General features: G+C 35.5%; 1 long non-coding RNA gene across 1 annotated transcript in view; it reads left to right on the top strand.

Annotated features, from left to right (window-relative positions):
- LOC109266305 (uncharacterized) overlaps positions 1-18,667 on the top strand; it is a 317,972-nt gene that overhangs the window by 213,459 nt on the left and 85,846 nt on the right. Inside the window, exon 3 of the long non-coding RNA XR_002079658.2 lies at positions 13,394-13,640. This is a non-coding gene — a long non-coding RNA (uncharacterized LOC109266305). The remainder of the gene's footprint in view (positions 1-13,393; positions 13,641-18,667) is intronic.

The raw sequence follows: 18,667 nt of genomic DNA, 5'->3' as shown, positions 1-18,667 counted from the left end.
TTTCCTGAAAGAGGGATACAGTTTTTTAAAATGTAAAATTTTAATTAAAAATTTTTTTGCCCTCTAAAATTATTTGCAAACCTAATTTACTCTCCCAAAAGGCCCTCAGATCTCCAGGTTCATTTGTGGTAGGATCCTTACTAGCCAGTGCTAGAAATACCATTTGAACATGATGTTTTAAGAAATGGATAATTTCTTTAGAACTGCCATATAGCTGTTACTTTATTAACAACATGAATAAGGATGGTATGAAAAAATATATATATATCAAATGTGAAAGGGCTAAAGGTCTGGAGTATTCCTGGACATCACAAATTCCCTGAATCTCTTCCTTCTTGATCTCCTGAGTGGTCATTGAAGGAGTCAGATGTCCTTTTCTCATATCCAGTGCATTTTTCCTTTTGTCAAAGACTATTGCCATGAAATGTCATTCCTGTTTCTTTTCCATTTATTTTTGTTGCTACTCCTGATATTTTACAGTGCTAATTGAAGCTGTGAGGGTGAGTTGTTAACAATATTTGCTGTATTATCTGACTTTAGAAATCATGAAAATGTGAGGCGCCTGGGTGGCTCAGTAGGTTAAGTGTCAGACTGTTGATTTTGGCTCAGGTCATGATCTCGGCTCAGGTCATGATCTCATGGTTGTGGGACTGAGCCCTGCACTGAGCTCTGTGCTGAGAATAGAGCCTGCTTGGGATTCTCTCCCTCTCTTTGTCTCTCTGCCCTCCCCCCACCACACAAAAAATAAATAAATAAAACATTTTTAAAAAGAAATGATGAAAATGTAAGATGGGTTCTTGTTAATTTGAAATGTCTTCAGTACAGATCTGTTAGGATCATAGATGAAAGCCAAATATTAGTATAGAAATACATGGGCATTACAGCCAGATGGCCATTTCTCTTTGCCTTGCTGTAAAATCTAAAGCAGGTAACTTCTCATGTTCTTTTTCAAATATTTCTCTCTCTCTCTGACTTGGAAAGTGTGACTAGTGATTTACTAGTGAGTGCTTTCTAATTTTTAATAACTAAAACTAATTTTAATAGTTAGCTCTATAAAGAATATAAAAACTAAATAATGTTATGATCCCTACTCACTGTATTTGTTTGGGAAATTATGCCCATCACCTTCACAGAAACCAGAGCTTTAGTATGGTTATGTTTTCCAAATAAATTTTTTACCTGTCTTCCAACTCCTGAGTTTGCTGAAGTAGTATTTTGCTTTCTTGTTAATATATTTTCCCCTGATGAAGGTCGGTTTTATGGAATAAATACTTGCTTATTATCTATATTATAATTTTCAATTGCATTAAAGCCATTTCTTCGGATTTTACTATGACTGTTATCAGATTTATTGCTCACAGTTTTCTTCTATAAACACTTATTCTATCTAGAGAGTTCATGCATAATTTCTTGGTTAGAGTGCTTTCTCAGGTAATTGGTTTAATGATTGAATAAATGGAGATAAAGGATATATAATCTTTTAATCCTTATGAGATATAAAAATGAAGGATATCTTGGAGAAGGATAATAATCTTTATAACAGTACTTTTTTTCTCATTAATAACTCTATAGCTCTCCCTTTTTTATTTTCCATTGCTGTACAGAGGGAAGCTGATGCTAGATGGGTAACTTCCCCAAAGTGCATGATCCAAGAGAAAGTAAGATGGAAGCCACATTGTCCTTTATGACTTACATGAGGGATGAATACCAGGGGCAGGCTCTGTATGAACCAACTTGGAGGCTGGCTAGCACAGTAGTTTACCTTTTTTGTTTAATTGAGATTTTTACTGAGATAATTGTAGATTTAGATACAGTGACTATGCAGAAATATCAGTCCACATTTTGCCAAGTTTTCCCTAATGGTAACATTTTCAAAATGGTAGTATAATATTACAGCCAGGTTATTGACTTTAATAAAATACACCAGTTGTATTCAGCTTTCAGTTTTACTCCTATTCATGTGTGTGTGTTTATATATGTTTGTGTGCATTAAATTCTGTACAAGTAAATCACAAGTGTTGATTCATATATCCACTACCTCATTCAAGATTATGAACAGTTCCAATACCACAAGAATCCTCCCATGGCTATTTTTATTTTTTATAAACAACCCTTCCTCCCTCTTGTACCAACCATATACCCTGGTAATTACTAATCTATCCTCATTTCTACAGGTAAGTGGTTAAACAAATGGTAGAGTATATATATATATACATATATATATATATATATGTATATATATATATAAAACAAGATCAATATCAATAAATATCAACAATATCAGTAAATCGATATCAATAACAATTGATATAAATAACAACTTGGATGACCCTTCAAGGAATTATGCTAATTGAAAAAAAGAAAAAACAAGGTTCCTTCAGCCATGTTTTCTCTTTCATTCTTCCTTCATTTCTTCCTTCCTTTCTCTTTGTTTTCTATTATTTTCTTTTCTTTCTTTTTCTTTCTTTCTCTTTCTTTCTTTCTTTCTTTCTTTCTTTCTTTCTTTCTTTCTTTCTTTCTTTCTTTCTTTCTTTCTCTCTTTCTGTCTGTCTGTCTGTCTGTCTCTTCTGTTTGAAGAACTTCCTTTAGCTAATCTGTAAGAGTAGGTTCCTTTAGAGGCACCTGGGTGGCTCAGTCAGTTAAGTGTCTGACTTCAGCTCAGGTGATGATCTCATGGTTTGTGCGTTCAAGACCCACATTGGGCTTTCTGCCATCAGCACAGGGTCTGCTTTGGATCAGCTGTCCCCCTCTCTCTCTGCGCCTCCCCTGCTTGTGCTCTCTGTCTCTTTCAAAATAAATAAACTTAAAAAAATTTTTTTACTTAAAAAAAGAACAGGTTTTCTAGTGACAAAATTTTTTAGTTATTTTTTTCACTTGAGAATGTTTTTTATTTCCCCTTAATTCCTGAACAATTATTTCTACAGATATAGAATGTGCAATGTTTATTTTCTTTTAGCACTTGAAAAATATTGTGTCACATACTTATGACTTCCATGACTTTCAATGAAAAATTAGCTGCTATTTAAATTAAGATTCTACTAGAGATAATGCATAGTTTCTGCCTTGTTGCTTCCAAGATATTTTTCTTTACCATTAATTTTCAAAAGTTTATGATATGTCTTAATTTAGATTCCATGGAGTTTATACTATTTCAGGAGTTTGCTCAGCTTCTTGGATCTGTAGGACTATATCTTCCACCATATTTGGAAAATTTTCAGCCATGATTTCTTATTTTGAGAGAGAGAGAGATACGATTGGAGGAGTGGGGGATCTCACAAACCATGAGATCATGACCTGAGCTGAAATCAAGAGTTGGACACTCAACCTATTGAGCCACCCAGGCGCCTTCAGACAGGATTTCTTCAAATATTCTTTCAGTCACACTTTCTTTTCCTTCTTCTTTTGGATTACCAAACGATATGCATCTTGATTTTTGCTATGGTCCCCTAGATCTCTGAGACTCTGTTAATTTCTTTTGGACTGTTTTCTTTTGCTATTCAGATTAGGTAAACAACCAATCTACTGTTTTGTCTTCAAATTCACTGACCCTATTCTGTGTCATCTCCACTCTACTGTTGAACAATTCAGTGAGTTTTTATTTTTATTATTGCATTTTCAGTTTTAGAATTTCATTTGATTTTTTAAATAATTTCTATTTCTTAGCTAATATTTTCTATTGTTTCATTTGTTTCAAAAGAATTTGTAATTAATTGTTGGAGCATTTTTATGAAATTTCTTTATAATCTTTGTCAGATAATTCCAACATTGGATTCATCTTTGTTTTGGTGTCAGTTGATTGTCTTTTTTCATTCAAGTGATTTTCTTGGTTGTTCATGGGTGATTTTGTATTATATTCTTAACATTTATGTTAGGGGACACTGGATCTTATTTAAATCTCTTATTTTTCTAAGATTTACTTTCTGGGCTGTGGCTCCAGTGGTAGTTTTGTTTTTATAGATTTTGTGATGTTAGTTTAGTTTATTTGGTTTACCTGGTGATGCTGGGGCACCTGTTGTTCCTACCAATGTTGCCTAGGGGTGGAGAAGGGGTGTCCTAAGGTGAGCTGCTGAGCATCTCTCAGTAAGGAAGGGCTGATAGCTCCTTGTTGTCCAGATCTCTCTGGGCAGGGATAGGAGATTCTCAGGTATTTGGGACAATGAACTTTCCAGACTAGGCTGAATCTCTTTTACCAGTTTCACTTCATATCTACTATGGAAAGGCTCATCAAGGAAGGAGAATACTTCCTCAGGCCCCTTACTTTAGATTGGGCTCCTAATCCTTACTTAAGCAGTCTGGCTTATGTGATGTTGTCAGGGAGACTTCTACTCAATCCATGGAAGGGAAGAGCCTGCCTCAGTTGCCTTCTTTTGTTTGGTTGGGTATCTGGAAATTTGGGGCTGGGTAATCTTCCTCTGTTGGGTGGAGGTATGCAAGACTTCCTGGTATTGTGCAGTTCCACCAGTCCTGGGCCCCAGAACTAGCTCATAATCTCTCCATCTTTTAGAGTTCTCTTTTCTTTGTGCCTTATACCATTTCCAAGGTTTGTAGTTGTACTTGACAGAGAGATGCAGGGGAAAATGGCTTTACCTCATCTATAAATATAGCTTTAAAATCTTCAGTCTAGGTAAATTTTGTTCTATTTATTTATTTCTTCATTTGTTCATTGAACATCTACTATGGGTTTGACACCATTAAAGATATTGGCAATGATAAAGAAGTGCAAGATTTCTGTCCCTATTGAGTTACCTGCTAATATTTCTTTTTTTCTTTTTGCATTTAAGAAAATGTTTATTATTTATTTTGAGAGAGAGCGAGTGTGTGAGCAGGGGAGAGGCAGAGAAAGAATCCCAAGCAGGCTCTTCACTCCATCTGGAGTCCAACGCAGGGTTCAATCTCACAACTGTGAGATCATGACCTGAACTGAAATCAAGAGTCAGGTCAAGGTGACTCAATTGGCTGAGCCACCCAAGGGCCTCTATATTCTAATATTTCTATAATTATCACTTTTACCACATCTATTTTGTTCTTCTTTATATATCTTATTTTTTCATACATTATTTTACTTTCTTGATACTTTGTTATTTAAATCATAAAACCTAATTTTCAATGGCAGACCACTTATTTTCCATTTTTCTAATTTTTAAGTTTATTTTTTTTGTTCCCAAAGCTCTTCACATGTATGTGCTATAATTTAGGTTTTATTTTAAAAAAAATTAATGTTTACTTGTATTAGAGAGAGAGAGAGAGGGAGAGAGAATGAATCTGAAGCAGGTTCCAGGCTTTGAGCTGTCAGCACAGAGCCCATCACAGGGCTCAAACTCACAAACTGTGAGATCATGACCTGAGCCAAAGTCAGAAACTTAATTGATTGAGACACCCAGGAGCCCCTATAATTTATGTTCTTAATAAGATTAAGATTTTGGTTACAGTTTTCTCCTTTTTCTTCCATTAGTGGTGCTTCCACTCTTTTCTACCATTTTCCCGTAAGTAATTAGGTCCTCTTAAATAGCTCCATTACCTGCTCTTATCAATAGGCATGGGTGGGATAAGGAGTTTTTCTCCAGGTAATTGGTGATGAAAATTACCAATTGCCTGGAGAAAATTGAAACTTATCTGTTGGCAAATTGAAACTTATCTGTTAAGGAATTTCAGAAGAAGGCTTTTTCTACTTAAGTCAAAGTAGAAATAACATGTAGTTTCTTTTGGGGGCAGTGACATTAAGAAAATGGTTTGCTTTTTCCAGAGCTGTATGTAGCAAGCAATATTTTTCCTCATTCCAATAGGCTTACTTTAATGGCTAGCCAGATACCCTATATGATTCCCACACCACAATACATAGAATAGGTGTGTTTGTTTGTTTGTTTTTGAAGTAAGCTCAGTGCCCAACATGGGGCTTGGACTTAATGACCCTAGGTCAAGAGTTTAATGCTCTACTGACTGAGACAGCCAGGCGCCCCTTGGTGTTTTGTTTTTGCAGAGAAACAACACTTTTTCCAAGACACTGGGTTCTTAGTTACATCCCATACATTCACCTCATCCATGAGTATATAAGGTCTGAGATGTGTCTGCATTCTCCTCAGCCATAATCCTTTGGGTAGTTATGTCCTCCAACAGGGAATTTTTGGGAAGGGTTCCATTTAACTAATCGTCCTGCCAATTGGTGGAAAGAGAGAGGAAAGAACTAAAGCATCTGTAGATGATGTCTGGATTCATATTGGAGTATACAGGGAGTTGCTAGCAGTAAAATAAAAGAATGTTAACAGTAAAGGTGAGGTTGGGGCACCTGGGTGGCTCAGTCGGTTAAGCGGCCGACTTCAGCTCAGGTCATGATCTCACGGTCCGTGAGTTCGAGCCCCGTGTCGGGCTCTGTGCTGACAGCTCAGAGCCTGGAGCCCGTTTCAGATTCTGTGTCTCCCTCTCTCTCTGACCCTCTCCTGCTCATGCTCTGTCTCTCTCTGTCTCAAAAATAAATAAACGTTAAAAAAAAAAAAAAAACAGTAAAGGTGAGGAACTACAGCATCTGTAGATGATGGCTAAATTCACATTGGAGTGTACAGGAAGTTACTAGCAGACAAAAATGAGTATTACAGTAAGGGTGAAGAAATAGAGTGTGAGTGTTTATATAGACAAAGCTTAGAGCATTTGTGTTTAGAGCATGAAAGGAAGAGACACTTGGAAAACAACTTACAAGCATAGGGGTTACTGACATCAAAAGAAGTGGGGGTGCCTGACTGGCTCAGTCAGTTAAGCATCTGACTTCAGCTCAAGTCATAATCTCACAGTTTGTGAGTTTGAGCCCTGCATCGGGCTCTGTGCTGACAGCTCAGATCCTGGATCCTCCTTTGGATTCTGTGTCTCCCTCACTCTCTGCCCCTTTCCCACTCACACACTGTGTCTAACTGTCTCAAAAAAATAAATAAACATTAAAAGAGGTGGGAAAAAGGATACCTTGAATTATGATTAGAAATTCCCCTCACTCTGGAATTTTCTTGAGAGACAGTAATATATATTTAATCTTTAAAAAATCATGTTTTTTAAAATACTTTTTTTAATATTTTTTATTTTGGGGGAGAGTGCAAGTGGGTAAGGGGCAGCCAGAGGGAGACAGAGGATCTAAAGTGGGCTCTGTGCTGACAGGCTGAAAGCAGTAAGCCCTATGTGGGGCTCAAACTCACTGAGGAGCCAGTCGGACACTCAATTGACTGAGCCACCCAGGCACCCCTAAAAAATCATGTTTAAATGTTGTATTAAAGTTTCTCTGAGTACAACACTTAGTCAAGATAAAACCACCCATGTATATTAGAAGAGAGGCCATAAATTAAAGAGCAAAAATCAGATTTTGGAGGTAGGCAGTGCTTGTTTAAAACCTGGCTTGACCAATTGTTTGCTGGATAAATAGGAACATATGTATCCTCTCTAGACCAATTTTTGTATCTGTGAAATGAGGATAATACTACTTATGTAAGGATAGGATAGGATTTATCTTAGGATAAGTTCTGAAGTCCTAAATATATCTTACAAAGACTTTTATATTATGACCACTGCTTACAACCTCCTCTCATTGCACTCACCAGGTCAGGGAAACCAGGACTCATTGTACTTCCTTGACTGAATACACTACAATCTTTGTTTTGGTTTGTGATATTCACAAAGGCAGTTGCCATTGCTTATGCATTACTCACCTTGTCTCTCTTTTCCTGCATAACTCCCTTCATCCTTCAGGTCTCAGCTTAAACATAATTTTCTCTGTCTTCATGTCCCTTAGCCTAGTTCTCTTTCTGTTCTCCCAGAGTGCCCTGTTTCTTACTTATAACATTTAACACATTTTATTATGATTATGTGCTTGGTTTTTGTTTATGTCTTCTTCACTGGTTAAAAACTGAAGTCTTGACATTATAGCTTCAATATTTAGCAGAGTATCCATCGCATAGTAAGTACTTAAAAAATATTTGTGAAATGTATAAATGAATGAGCAAATGAAATAAGCTGTCCAATAAATAGTATTAATATAGGATCCTCTCAACTACATACTTTGCCTAACTGTATTAGTGTAAAGATGGCTGAAAAAAAAGAGAGTGCTAGAGTTCCTTTAATCTCAATATATCCTTTGTTACAGACTTTCAATTCCACAAAGTAAAATAAAAAGCACTATTTTTTTTTTTCATTTAACACAGATAATAACTCACATATCATGTAGGAAGTGAGCAGCCTTTTTGCTAAAATTTATTCCATGTTTCATATCAACATTTAGTCACACACCAATATTTTCTAATAGACTTAAAAGAAAACCTAGCAGTTACTTCTAAACACCATGAAATTGATAATGTGGAGAGAAAAGCACTGCTTGTCATACTTGAAATCCCGGGAGTCAATCAGATTTGTTGTTACCATATAATTTTTCCTTTGCAATCCTTCCTGACTACAGAGCCCACACATATGAAAGAAAATAATTCCCTTTTGTAAGAGTGCACAAAATAACCATAGAAAATTCTGCTGTTTCCCACAAACCAGAACTAAGGTAGCTAAGACACATTTATCAGACTACTGGGTAAGTTGCCAGGAGTCAAAGTACTTTCCAACTACTTAGCTCAAAGGGCAAGTTCAAGAGCCCACCAGATCCTCTTGAGATGTAGGAAAAATAACAGATGAAGACAATTCCTGTCAAGGTTGCTTTTGTTCCAACTCATCACTCTCACTGCCGAATTAGAAAAGAGATTGAACAGCTCCTTAGAAATCTAGTGTGAAGAACATTATTCTCTCAGGACCATTAATCTTTGAATAATGTTCTGGCCATGAAGATGGATCTGGACATGCCAGACAAATTAAAATTAAGAGAATGTTGCTTAAATAAAAAGAACAAGGGCCTGGATATATTGTGAATTAGAAAGTATGTTTTGCAAGCAAGGTACTTCATCTTTCTTGCAGATGGGGAATTGGGAAGACTTCTAAACTGGGTGATAAGAACCCATGAGCTACAGATTCCATGTAACCAGGCTCTGACATCCAGATGATTCAAAGGCTCATTTCAGTACGACTATTTCAATCTCAGACTCACAAGTATCTTTTGTAATTATTATTTGCTTTCTGTATTTTCCACTGTCTTGTAAGTTCTGTGAGGTCATGAACTGTCCGTTTGCCACTGGAGCCTTGCAGCCTTTTCAGGCCCATATCTCATGTGAAATTCTAGTGTCCTCATTTTGTCTTTGGCAGGCCAACCAGCAGCCCAAGGCACTAGAACTCATCTCTCTCATTTAGAAATTATTTTGCAGTTCACAGTGATTACAAAAGAAGCTTTAAGTTCCCATTAAATTAAATCACTGACTCTCCTTTCAAATACAGGGCATGCAATGTTCTCTCCTCTACTGGAGACACAAACCACATCTCCATACTGTTTCCAATCTCTTATGGTGAAGGGATAACAATCAGGCTCTTTTAAAAACTGAATTTGATTTATGAGATATCCTTCTTTGGACTCTCTTTACATTTTAATGTCAATAGAGGTGGATGTAATTTTAAAATACGTGTTCTTCAGACAATGCCAGGCGCTGGTGACAATATGGAAATAGAGTAGAAACCCTCCTATTCAAGTAGATTACATATAGACCATCTAGTGAGAAGAAATCAGTTAAAACAACTATAGGTTCATCACGTGGCCCAGAAATTTCACATCTGGATATATACTGCAGAAAACATCGCACATACGCTTACAGAAGAACGGTGTTGTTTGTGGCATTGAAGTATTGCGGCCAAACTTGCTGTCTGCCACTGGGGAGTGTGGGTTAGTGCACACCATGGAATAAATGCAATGAGAGAAGAAATCCTTGACGTGTACAGAGAAACATGAACAGATCTTTTAAAATTAATACTGAGTGAAGAATGTTGAAAACATGGTATTTAAGATGCGCATTTGCGTGAGTACATGCACACACACACACACAGTCAAAGTAGCTATTCTAAGAATACAAGTGAATAGGAAATAAATCAAGCACACATTAGATTGGAGGCCCATGGAAAGGCAATAAATGGGAGTTTAAAAAACTAAAGCGAGATATGAAATGGTTCTCGCATGAACCAATGGAGACAATATACTACGAAAAAATAGAATGAACTCAACCTGAATTCCTCTCTTTACCCGAACAATACAGGCATGCGCGCGCACACACACACACACTCACACACACCCCACATAATCCATATGTGCAGTAATTCTGATAATTTCTCAAGACTCTCAGACTCCTAAAGACAGACGTAAGAGTCAGAAATCTTTGTGGAAACCATAGACATCTAATGGGGTTGAGTGAGGAAAGTAGCTCAGGAAAAGTTCACAAATAAAAGTTGCCTAAAATCTGTTTTCTAAATTGGCTTAGTCACTCCCTCTCAAAATCCTAGGTCTCTGTTTTCTCATCTACAAAAATGAGCATATTGGGGCACCTGGGTGGCTCAGTTGGTTGAGCGTCCGACTTCAGCTCAGGTCACGATCTTGCAGTCCGTGAAGTTCGAGCCCCGCGTCAGGCTCTGGGCTGATGGCCCAAGCCTGGAGCCTGCTTCCGATTCTGTGTCTCCCTCTCTCTCTGCCCCTCCCCCATTCATGCTCTGTCTCTCTCTGTCTCAAAAATAAATAAATGTTAAAAAAAAAATTAAAAAAAAATGAGCATATTAATACTTATTGTATAGGTAGGTATTAATGAGATAACATATTTATAAAGACCTTAACATATGTTTGGCACATACTGTACATTCAAATAATATAATTTTTATTTCTTTTCTTTCCATCCTTCCTGCTTCCTTTATTTTCTGTTTTATTTTCCTATTTAAAATGAAAAGCTGACCTATGATTTATTCAAATTGGAATAATAATGATCAACTTTTGAACACTCCCGTATGTTACTGTGTTTCATATCCAGTATTTTATAAATAAGATACAATATTCTGATAATTCTGCCATTTGATATTAATGTTGTCTTTTTCTAGTTGAGAAGATGGAAGCTCAGAAAGCCTAAGAAATTTAGCCACAGTTTAAATGGATATTATCTAAAAGAATTTAACCATACTTCCTCCTCCTTACAGAGAAACCAAAGTGTTTGAGCACATAATTCTTTTTAGGTATAATCCTCAAACTTCAGCTACTCTGTGTATAGCCAAAAGAGTGTTATTAAATGGACACAGTGCAACATTGAATTTTTTCCTATTTTTGAGTGGGCCAAAAGTGGCCACAAACTGAAAAAGGCATGGAATGAGAGATAAAGGGAAGATAACAATTCACCTTTGTGTAATTGTGTAAAATTTAGATTCAGTTGTGAGAAATTTATGAGGCAGTTTTGAATATATTTGTATTCCTTTCATGGATTTAGACTAAAAAATCCCTGAGAATAATTTATCCTTGTAAGCCATGCTAACACATCTCAACATCTACTCATTGGTCAATTAAAGGAGGAAGCAGATTGGTCTGAAACCCATCCTGGTGGACAAATCTCAAAGACAACTGGGCTGGAAGGGCCCGTGCTCTACATGAGCTGAGATGTGGGACCTCTTTAAGCAAATCTCTTTTCCTCCATTTCATTCTTTGGAAACTGGACTGTGACAGTCATTACTGTCTAGTGGAATATCTCAAATGATTGCTTTAGAGCTATAATTCTTAAACCTCACTATACTTTGCAGTTACCAAGGAACTTTAAAAAATCCTAACGTTTGTGTTCCACCATGCAGAGATTCTGATCCAGTGGTGATATCAGAATTTTAGAAGCTCCTCGGATAATTCCTGCTCAGTTTGAGGACCGTTGTCCTAAGCTTGTTGTGCCATACAGCCTTGTCTAATGGCACTATGGAAAATGAGAAAGGATAGGGTATTAATTGCATCTTGTTCAACCTGATTGTCTTCAGTTAAGAAGAAGCAATAGCCTTTCAAGTGGAGGGGGCCCAACAGATCTGGTTGGTAACCTGCACCAGGAAGAGGACAATCAGAGGTAGAAGCAATTTTGAGAAGCACAAAGACCGAAGAGCAATATTCAAATAGAGATAAGTCAGGAGCCACTTTCAAATAAGTGAAAGTAAAATCTCTGGTTTTTTCAATGCATATAAATGGAAGCTGAGGTTATAGTGGCAAAATCAGAATTCATCTTAAAATCTGGACTCATTCCACTGTACCACAGTCTTTTTCCATGACTCATGTCCCAAATCTCAAATATATATGTCTCAAGCCCAGTGGTCAAGCAGTTACACTCATCTCCTTGTAGTCTCTGAGGTTTTTACTGCCTGTGCACTCATTTCACACTCTCTTATTTAATGCCTCCCACCGCCATTCAATTCATCAAGTTCTAGGTCAAGCCCAATCTCCCTCTGAGGTCTTCCTACCAAATACCCTAGTCTACATAGCTTCCTCTCATTTTAGAAATCATGTTACACTTCCAATTGGTATCCCATAGACAATTATTACTTAATGTCTGCATTTATATAAATTCTATTTGTACAATTACAGTTTAAGTTTTATGTAAGTAGACACAATGTTTTACTTCTTTTGTGGCTCTTATATTTGTTGGCACACTGCCAGACACATAATGCATACTCCTGTAATATATAATCAAGTGGTGTATTATAAATATTAATAATCCTCAATGTTTTTAAGGAAAGAATATAAAAAGCAAGTGAGACAGATTCCAAGGAGGAAATGTGATAAATAATTATCATGTTAAACTTGATAAATGGATCTTTTTAATGAGAGTGTATCCTTTCAGTACACCTGTGTTCAAGAAATGTGTAATCAGACTAGAAGCACAAGACACCTGCCACCAATTTAACATTTAGACACGACATCATTCTTTCCTATGATTCAGATAAGTTATTTGACCATTCAACTATCTAAGACTGTTTATTCCAGAGGTTTTTTTTTTCTTTGTCTAACCATCTCCTTGACCTTCCTTCTTGTTTGAAATCTGCAGCTTTGATACATTCTCTTCTTTACTGGAAATTCTAACTCTAAATATCCCAGTACAAATCTGGAGTTTAAAAAAGAACTTCTGGGGCATTGAGATAATTTTTCCCTCCTTTCCTAGAGCCAAGTTTCTTCCTCCATATTTTCCCAAATGCCACAGCCAATTATGACCTGAATACCTCAATGAATTCCAAGGAAAAATGCCACTTTGCTTGACTGACCTCATTGTTGGGACTGTCTTGCAAAAGGGATACTTGAACATTTGTTTTTCTCCTTTTGAGAAAATTCTACCATTAGACTATTTAAAATAATTTGTTTTTACTCCAAACCTTTTTTAGCTACAATTTCAAAAAGTTTTTTTTTTTAATTTGGTTTTGTGTGTGTGTGTGTGTGTGTGTGTGTGTGTGTGTGTGTGTGTGTAATATTACCTTCCTATGTTTCACCAGTCCCTTTATTTTTATTTAGGAGAACTGGAAAGAGTGGCTTCATTGAGACAATGAAGGCATTATGGATTCAAGATTCATACCTATTCTATGAAGGATCAGTGAAAGGTTGGCCATAGTTCACCTATGTGGAAACTTGGGGTTTTGATTACAGAACATTGGTCATCAATTCTGGTGTGCATTCAAATGATCTATGGACCTCTTTCAAAAATCTCTGTATCTGGCCCATCCTCCTGAGATGAACTTAAGAAAACCCTGAACACCATCAGGTAATAATTTTGTCTTTTTAAGAAAACAGATGAGTTCAATAAACTGTGACCATTGTTTTTAACTCCCTTAGATCTCTGCCCCCCTTTTGTTGAAAATAAACTACATATTACAACAGGAGAACATGCAGTTCCATCTCTATTTAGAATTGAGTGCTCATTGTTTTAGGTTTCTGTTAGATAATACAGGAAAACAAGGCCCTCAGAGCAAAGAATGAAGAAGATTATGGTATAATATTTTCATGAAACATCAAATTCTAGTTATGCATACAAATATATAGACCTCTCCAACATAAAAACAATTTTTCAATTTCCCATTGTTCTTCCTCTACCAACAGAATTCGATTGTCACCTGTGAGCAGAATTTCCCTGGGTGTACTCTGTTGCATGGGAAGCTAGATCTGTTTATGGTCCAGAACTATAGTCATTCATGTCAGAAGGCTGGAAAGTTTTGAGTATCATTTGTTTAATTACTTAATACCTTGTTTAATAGGGGGGAAAAAAGAGAGTAAAACCATTTGGTTTCTGTTCTTTGATGTCCTGAAACCTGTGTTTCACTAGGATTCAAAGATTCATGGTAAGACCTCACCCAAAGAGGGGCTACAACGATCCCTTACAACAGGGGTCTTACAACAGCAACTGTATATGCCACAATATGGCCAAGGTGTCTGAATTTTGTTTATTGAAGAATAATTGGCATACAATATTGTATTTATTTTAGGTGTACATCATAGTGATCCAGTATTTATATATATCATGAATTGGTCACCACAGTGAGTCTAGTTACCATCTGTCACCGTAAAAACTAATTACAGTGTTAATGACTGTTTTCCCTATGCTGTACATTGTATTCTTGTATTTTACTTATTTTATAACTGGAGATTGTACCTCTCAATCACCTTCACGTATTTTGCCCATCCCCTCTGACAATCACTAGTTTGTTCTATCTAGGAGTCTGTTTCTCTTTTGTTCATCAGTTTTATTTTTTAGATTTCACGTACCAGTGAAATTATGCAGCTTTTGTCTTTCCCTATATGACTTGTTTCACTTAGCATGATACTAAGCCCATTCATGTTGTTGCAAATGGCAAGATTCATTTTTTATGGCTGAGTAATATCTCATTACGATATTATCACCTCTTTATTCATTCATCCATTGATGTGTATTTAGGGTGTTTCCATAACTTGGCTATTGCAAATAATGCTACATTCAACATAGGGGTATACATGTCTTTTGAATTAGTATTTTCATTTTCTTCAGATATACTTAGAAGTGGAATTGCTGGATTATATGGTTGTTCTAATTTTAATTTTTTGAAGAACCTCAATACTGTTTTCCATAGTGGCTGTACCAATTTATGTTCCACCAACATTGCATGAGGGTTCCCTTTTCTCCACGTCCTCACTAACATTTATCATTTGTTATTTCTTTTCTTTTTGATAACTGTCATTTTTCTTTTCTTTCTTTTCTTTTTGATAATTGTAATTCTGACAGGTGTGACGTGATACTGGATTGTGGTTTTGATTTGCATTTCCCTGATGATTAGTGATGTTGAGCACTTGTGTGTTGGTCATCTGCATGCCTTCTTTGGAAAAATGTCTTTTCAGATCCACTGCCCATTTTTTAATCAGATCTTTTTTATGTTGAGTTTAATGAGCTCTTCGTATACTTCACATGTTAACCCTTTGTTACATATATCACTTGTGAGTATCTCCTCTCATTCAATAGGCTCTGTTCTCATTTTTTTGATGGTTTTCTTCACTGTGCAAAAGCTATATAGTTTGATGTAGTCCCATTTGTTTATTTTTAGTTTTGTTGTCCTTGCTTGAGAAGACAGATCAAAAAAAAAAAAAAAATCACTAAGACTGATGTAAAAGAACTTACTGTCCATGTTTTCTTCTAAGGGTTTTATGCTTTCAGGTCTTACATGTAAGTCTTCAATCCATTTTAAGTTTATTTTTGTGTATGGTGTAAGAAAGTAATCCAGTGTCATTCTTTGGTATGTAGTTGTCCAGTCTCCCAACACCATTTATTAAAGAGACTATCTTTTCCCTATTATATGTTTTTGCCTCCTTTATTGTAGATTAACTAATATATAAGCATAGGTTTATTTATGAGCTCCCTATTCTGTTCTATTGATCTATGTGTCTGTTTCTGTGGCAGTACCATACTGTTTTGATTATTATAGCTTTGTAGTATAGTTTGAAATCTGGGAGCACAATACCTCCAGCTTTGTTCTTCTTTCTCAAGATTGCTTTGGCTAACCACCTTTTGTGGTTCCATACAAATTTTAGGATTATCTTCTCTAGGTCTGTGAAAAATGCCATTGGCATTTTGATAGTGACTGCATTTAATCTGTAGATTGGTTTGTATTATGGACATTTTCAACAATATTAATTCTTCTAATTCATGAGTATATCTTTCAGTTTATCTATGTCATCTTGAATTTCTGTCATCATTGCTTTAGAGTTTTCAGAGTATAGGCCTTTCACCTCCTTAGTTAAATTTACTCCTAGGTATTTTGTTCTTTTTACTTCAGTTATAAATCGGATTGTTTTATTTTTCTCTTTCTTATAGTTTGTTGTTAGTGTATACAAATATAACATATTTCTGTATTAATTTTGTATCTGCAACTTTACTGAAATCATTTATTTGTTATTTATAGTTTTTGGGGTAGAGGCTTTATGGTTTTCTACATATAGAATCATGTTATCTGTGAATAATGACAGCTTTACTTCTTCCTTTTCAATTTGGATGCACTTTTTTTCTCCTTTATGCCTAATTGTTCTGTCTGTGGCTTCCAATACTATGTTGAATAAATATGACAAGAATAGGCATCCTTGTATGGTTCCTGATTTTAGAGGAAAAACTTTCAACTTTTCACCTTTCAGTCTGATTTTGGCTGTGAGTTTGTCATATTTGGCTTTTACTCTGTTGAGGCACTTTCCCTCTATATCCACTATATTGAGAGTTTTTAATCATAAATAGATGCTGAATTTGTCAAATGCATTTTCTACATCTATTGATATGACTATATGATTTTTATTCTTCATTTTGTTACTGTAGTGTATCAACCACATTGATTATTTTGTGGATATTGAACTATCATTACATTCCTGGAAGAAATATCACTTGATCACAGTATGATTCTTTTAATGTACTATTGCTATTGTATTGGTTTGCTAATATTTTGTTGAGGATTTTTGTATCTATGCTCACTAGGGATATTGGTTTGTAGTTTTCTTTTTTTTTTTTTATAGTGTCTTTGTCTGGTTTTGATATCTATATGATGCTGGCCTTGTACAATGAAGTTGGAAGAATTCTTTCCTGTTTAATTTTTTGAAATAGTTTGGGGTGCCTGGATGGCTCAGTCAGTTGAGCGTCCAACTTTGACTCAGGTCTGACCTCACTGTTCATGAGTTCAAGCCCCCCACTGGGCTCTGTGCTGATAGCTTAGATCCTGGAACCTGCTTCAGATTCTGTGTCTCCCTCTCTCTCTGACCCTCTCCTGCTCACACTCTGTGTCTCTCTCTCTCTAACATAAATAAACATTAAAAAAATTTAATTTTGAAATAGCTTGAGAAGCCTAGGTATTAACTTTTTAAATGTTTGGTAAAATTTACCTGTGAAGCTGTCTGGTCCTAGACTTTTGTTTTTGGGGAGTTTTCTGCTTAATGATTCAATTTCATTAATAATAATAGTTCTGTTCATATTTTCTATTTCTTCCTGATTAATTCTTGATATATTGTATACTCCTAGGACTTTATCCATTTCATCTATGTTGCCCAATTTGTTGGTGTATAATTGTTTGCAGTAGTCTTCTATGACCCTTTGTATTTCTGTGGTATTGGTTGCAACTTTTTCTATTTCATTTTGTATTTTATTTATTTGGGCCCTCTGCCTTTTTTTCTTGATGAGTCTGGCTGAAGGTTTATCAACTGTGTTTATCTTTTCAAAGAGCCAGCTCTTAGTTTCATTAATATTTTTTATTATCTTTTTATTCTCTATTTCATTTATTTCCATTCTGATCTTTATTTTTTCCTTCCTTCTACTAACTTTGGGATTTGTTTATTTTTCTTTTTCTAGTTCTTTTAGGTATAAAGTTAGATTGTTTATTTCAGATTGTTCTTATTTCTTGAGGTAAGCCTGTATTGCTATAAAATTCCCTCTTGGAGCTGCTTTTACTGAGTCCCATGGATTTTGGAGCATTGAGTTTTCATCTTGACTTGTCTCAAGGTATTTTTGGATTTCCTCTTTGATTTCTTTATTCACCATTGGTTGTTTAGTAGCATGTTTAGTTTTCACATGTTTGTGTTTTTTTCCAATTTTCTTCGTGTAAATGATTTCTACTTTCATAGCATTGTGGTTGGAAAAAATGCTTCATATGATTTCAATCTTTTTAAATTTATTGAGTCTTTTTTTGACCTAACGTGATATATCTTGGAGAATATTCCATGTGCACTTGAGAAGAATGTGTATTCTGCTGTTTTTGGATAAAATGTTCTCTATGTATCTATTAAGTCCATCTGGTCAAATGTGTTCTTCAAAGCCCCTGTTTCCTTATTAATTTTCTGTCTGGATATCTATCCATTAACATAAGTGGGGTATCAAAGTCCCCTACTGTTATTCCATTACTGTTATTTTCTCTATTTGCATCTGTTAATATTTGCTTTATAAATTCAGGTGCTTCTATGTTGGGTGTATAAATATTTGCAAATGTTGTATCTTCTTGTTGGATTGATTCCTTTATCATTATATATCCCTTTTTTTTTCCCTCTTGGTACAGCCTTTGTTTTAATGTCCATTTTGTCTCATATAAGTATTACCATACCACTTTTCTTTTCATTTCCATCTACATGGAATATCATTTCCATCCCTTCACTCTCTGTGTGTGTCTTTAGATATCAAGTGAGTCTCTTGTACGCAGCATATAGATGGGCCCTTTTTTAATCCATCTGGATGTCTGAATTTTATTTTTTTTAATATTTGAACACATAGTGTAATAATGATTTCAGGAATAGAATTTAGTG

The sequence above is a fragment of the Panthera pardus genome, unplaced genomic scaffold, assembly GCF_024362965.1.
Source record: "Panthera pardus isolate Hobbes unplaced genomic scaffold, ASM2436296v1 HiC_scaffold_16, whole genome shotgun sequence".
In the NCBI taxonomy this organism is placed as follows: domain Eukaryota; kingdom Metazoa; phylum Chordata; class Mammalia; order Carnivora; family Felidae; genus Panthera; species Panthera pardus.
Note: the sequence above shows the minus strand (reverse complement) of the source record. Positions and strands in the feature narration are given on the sequence as shown.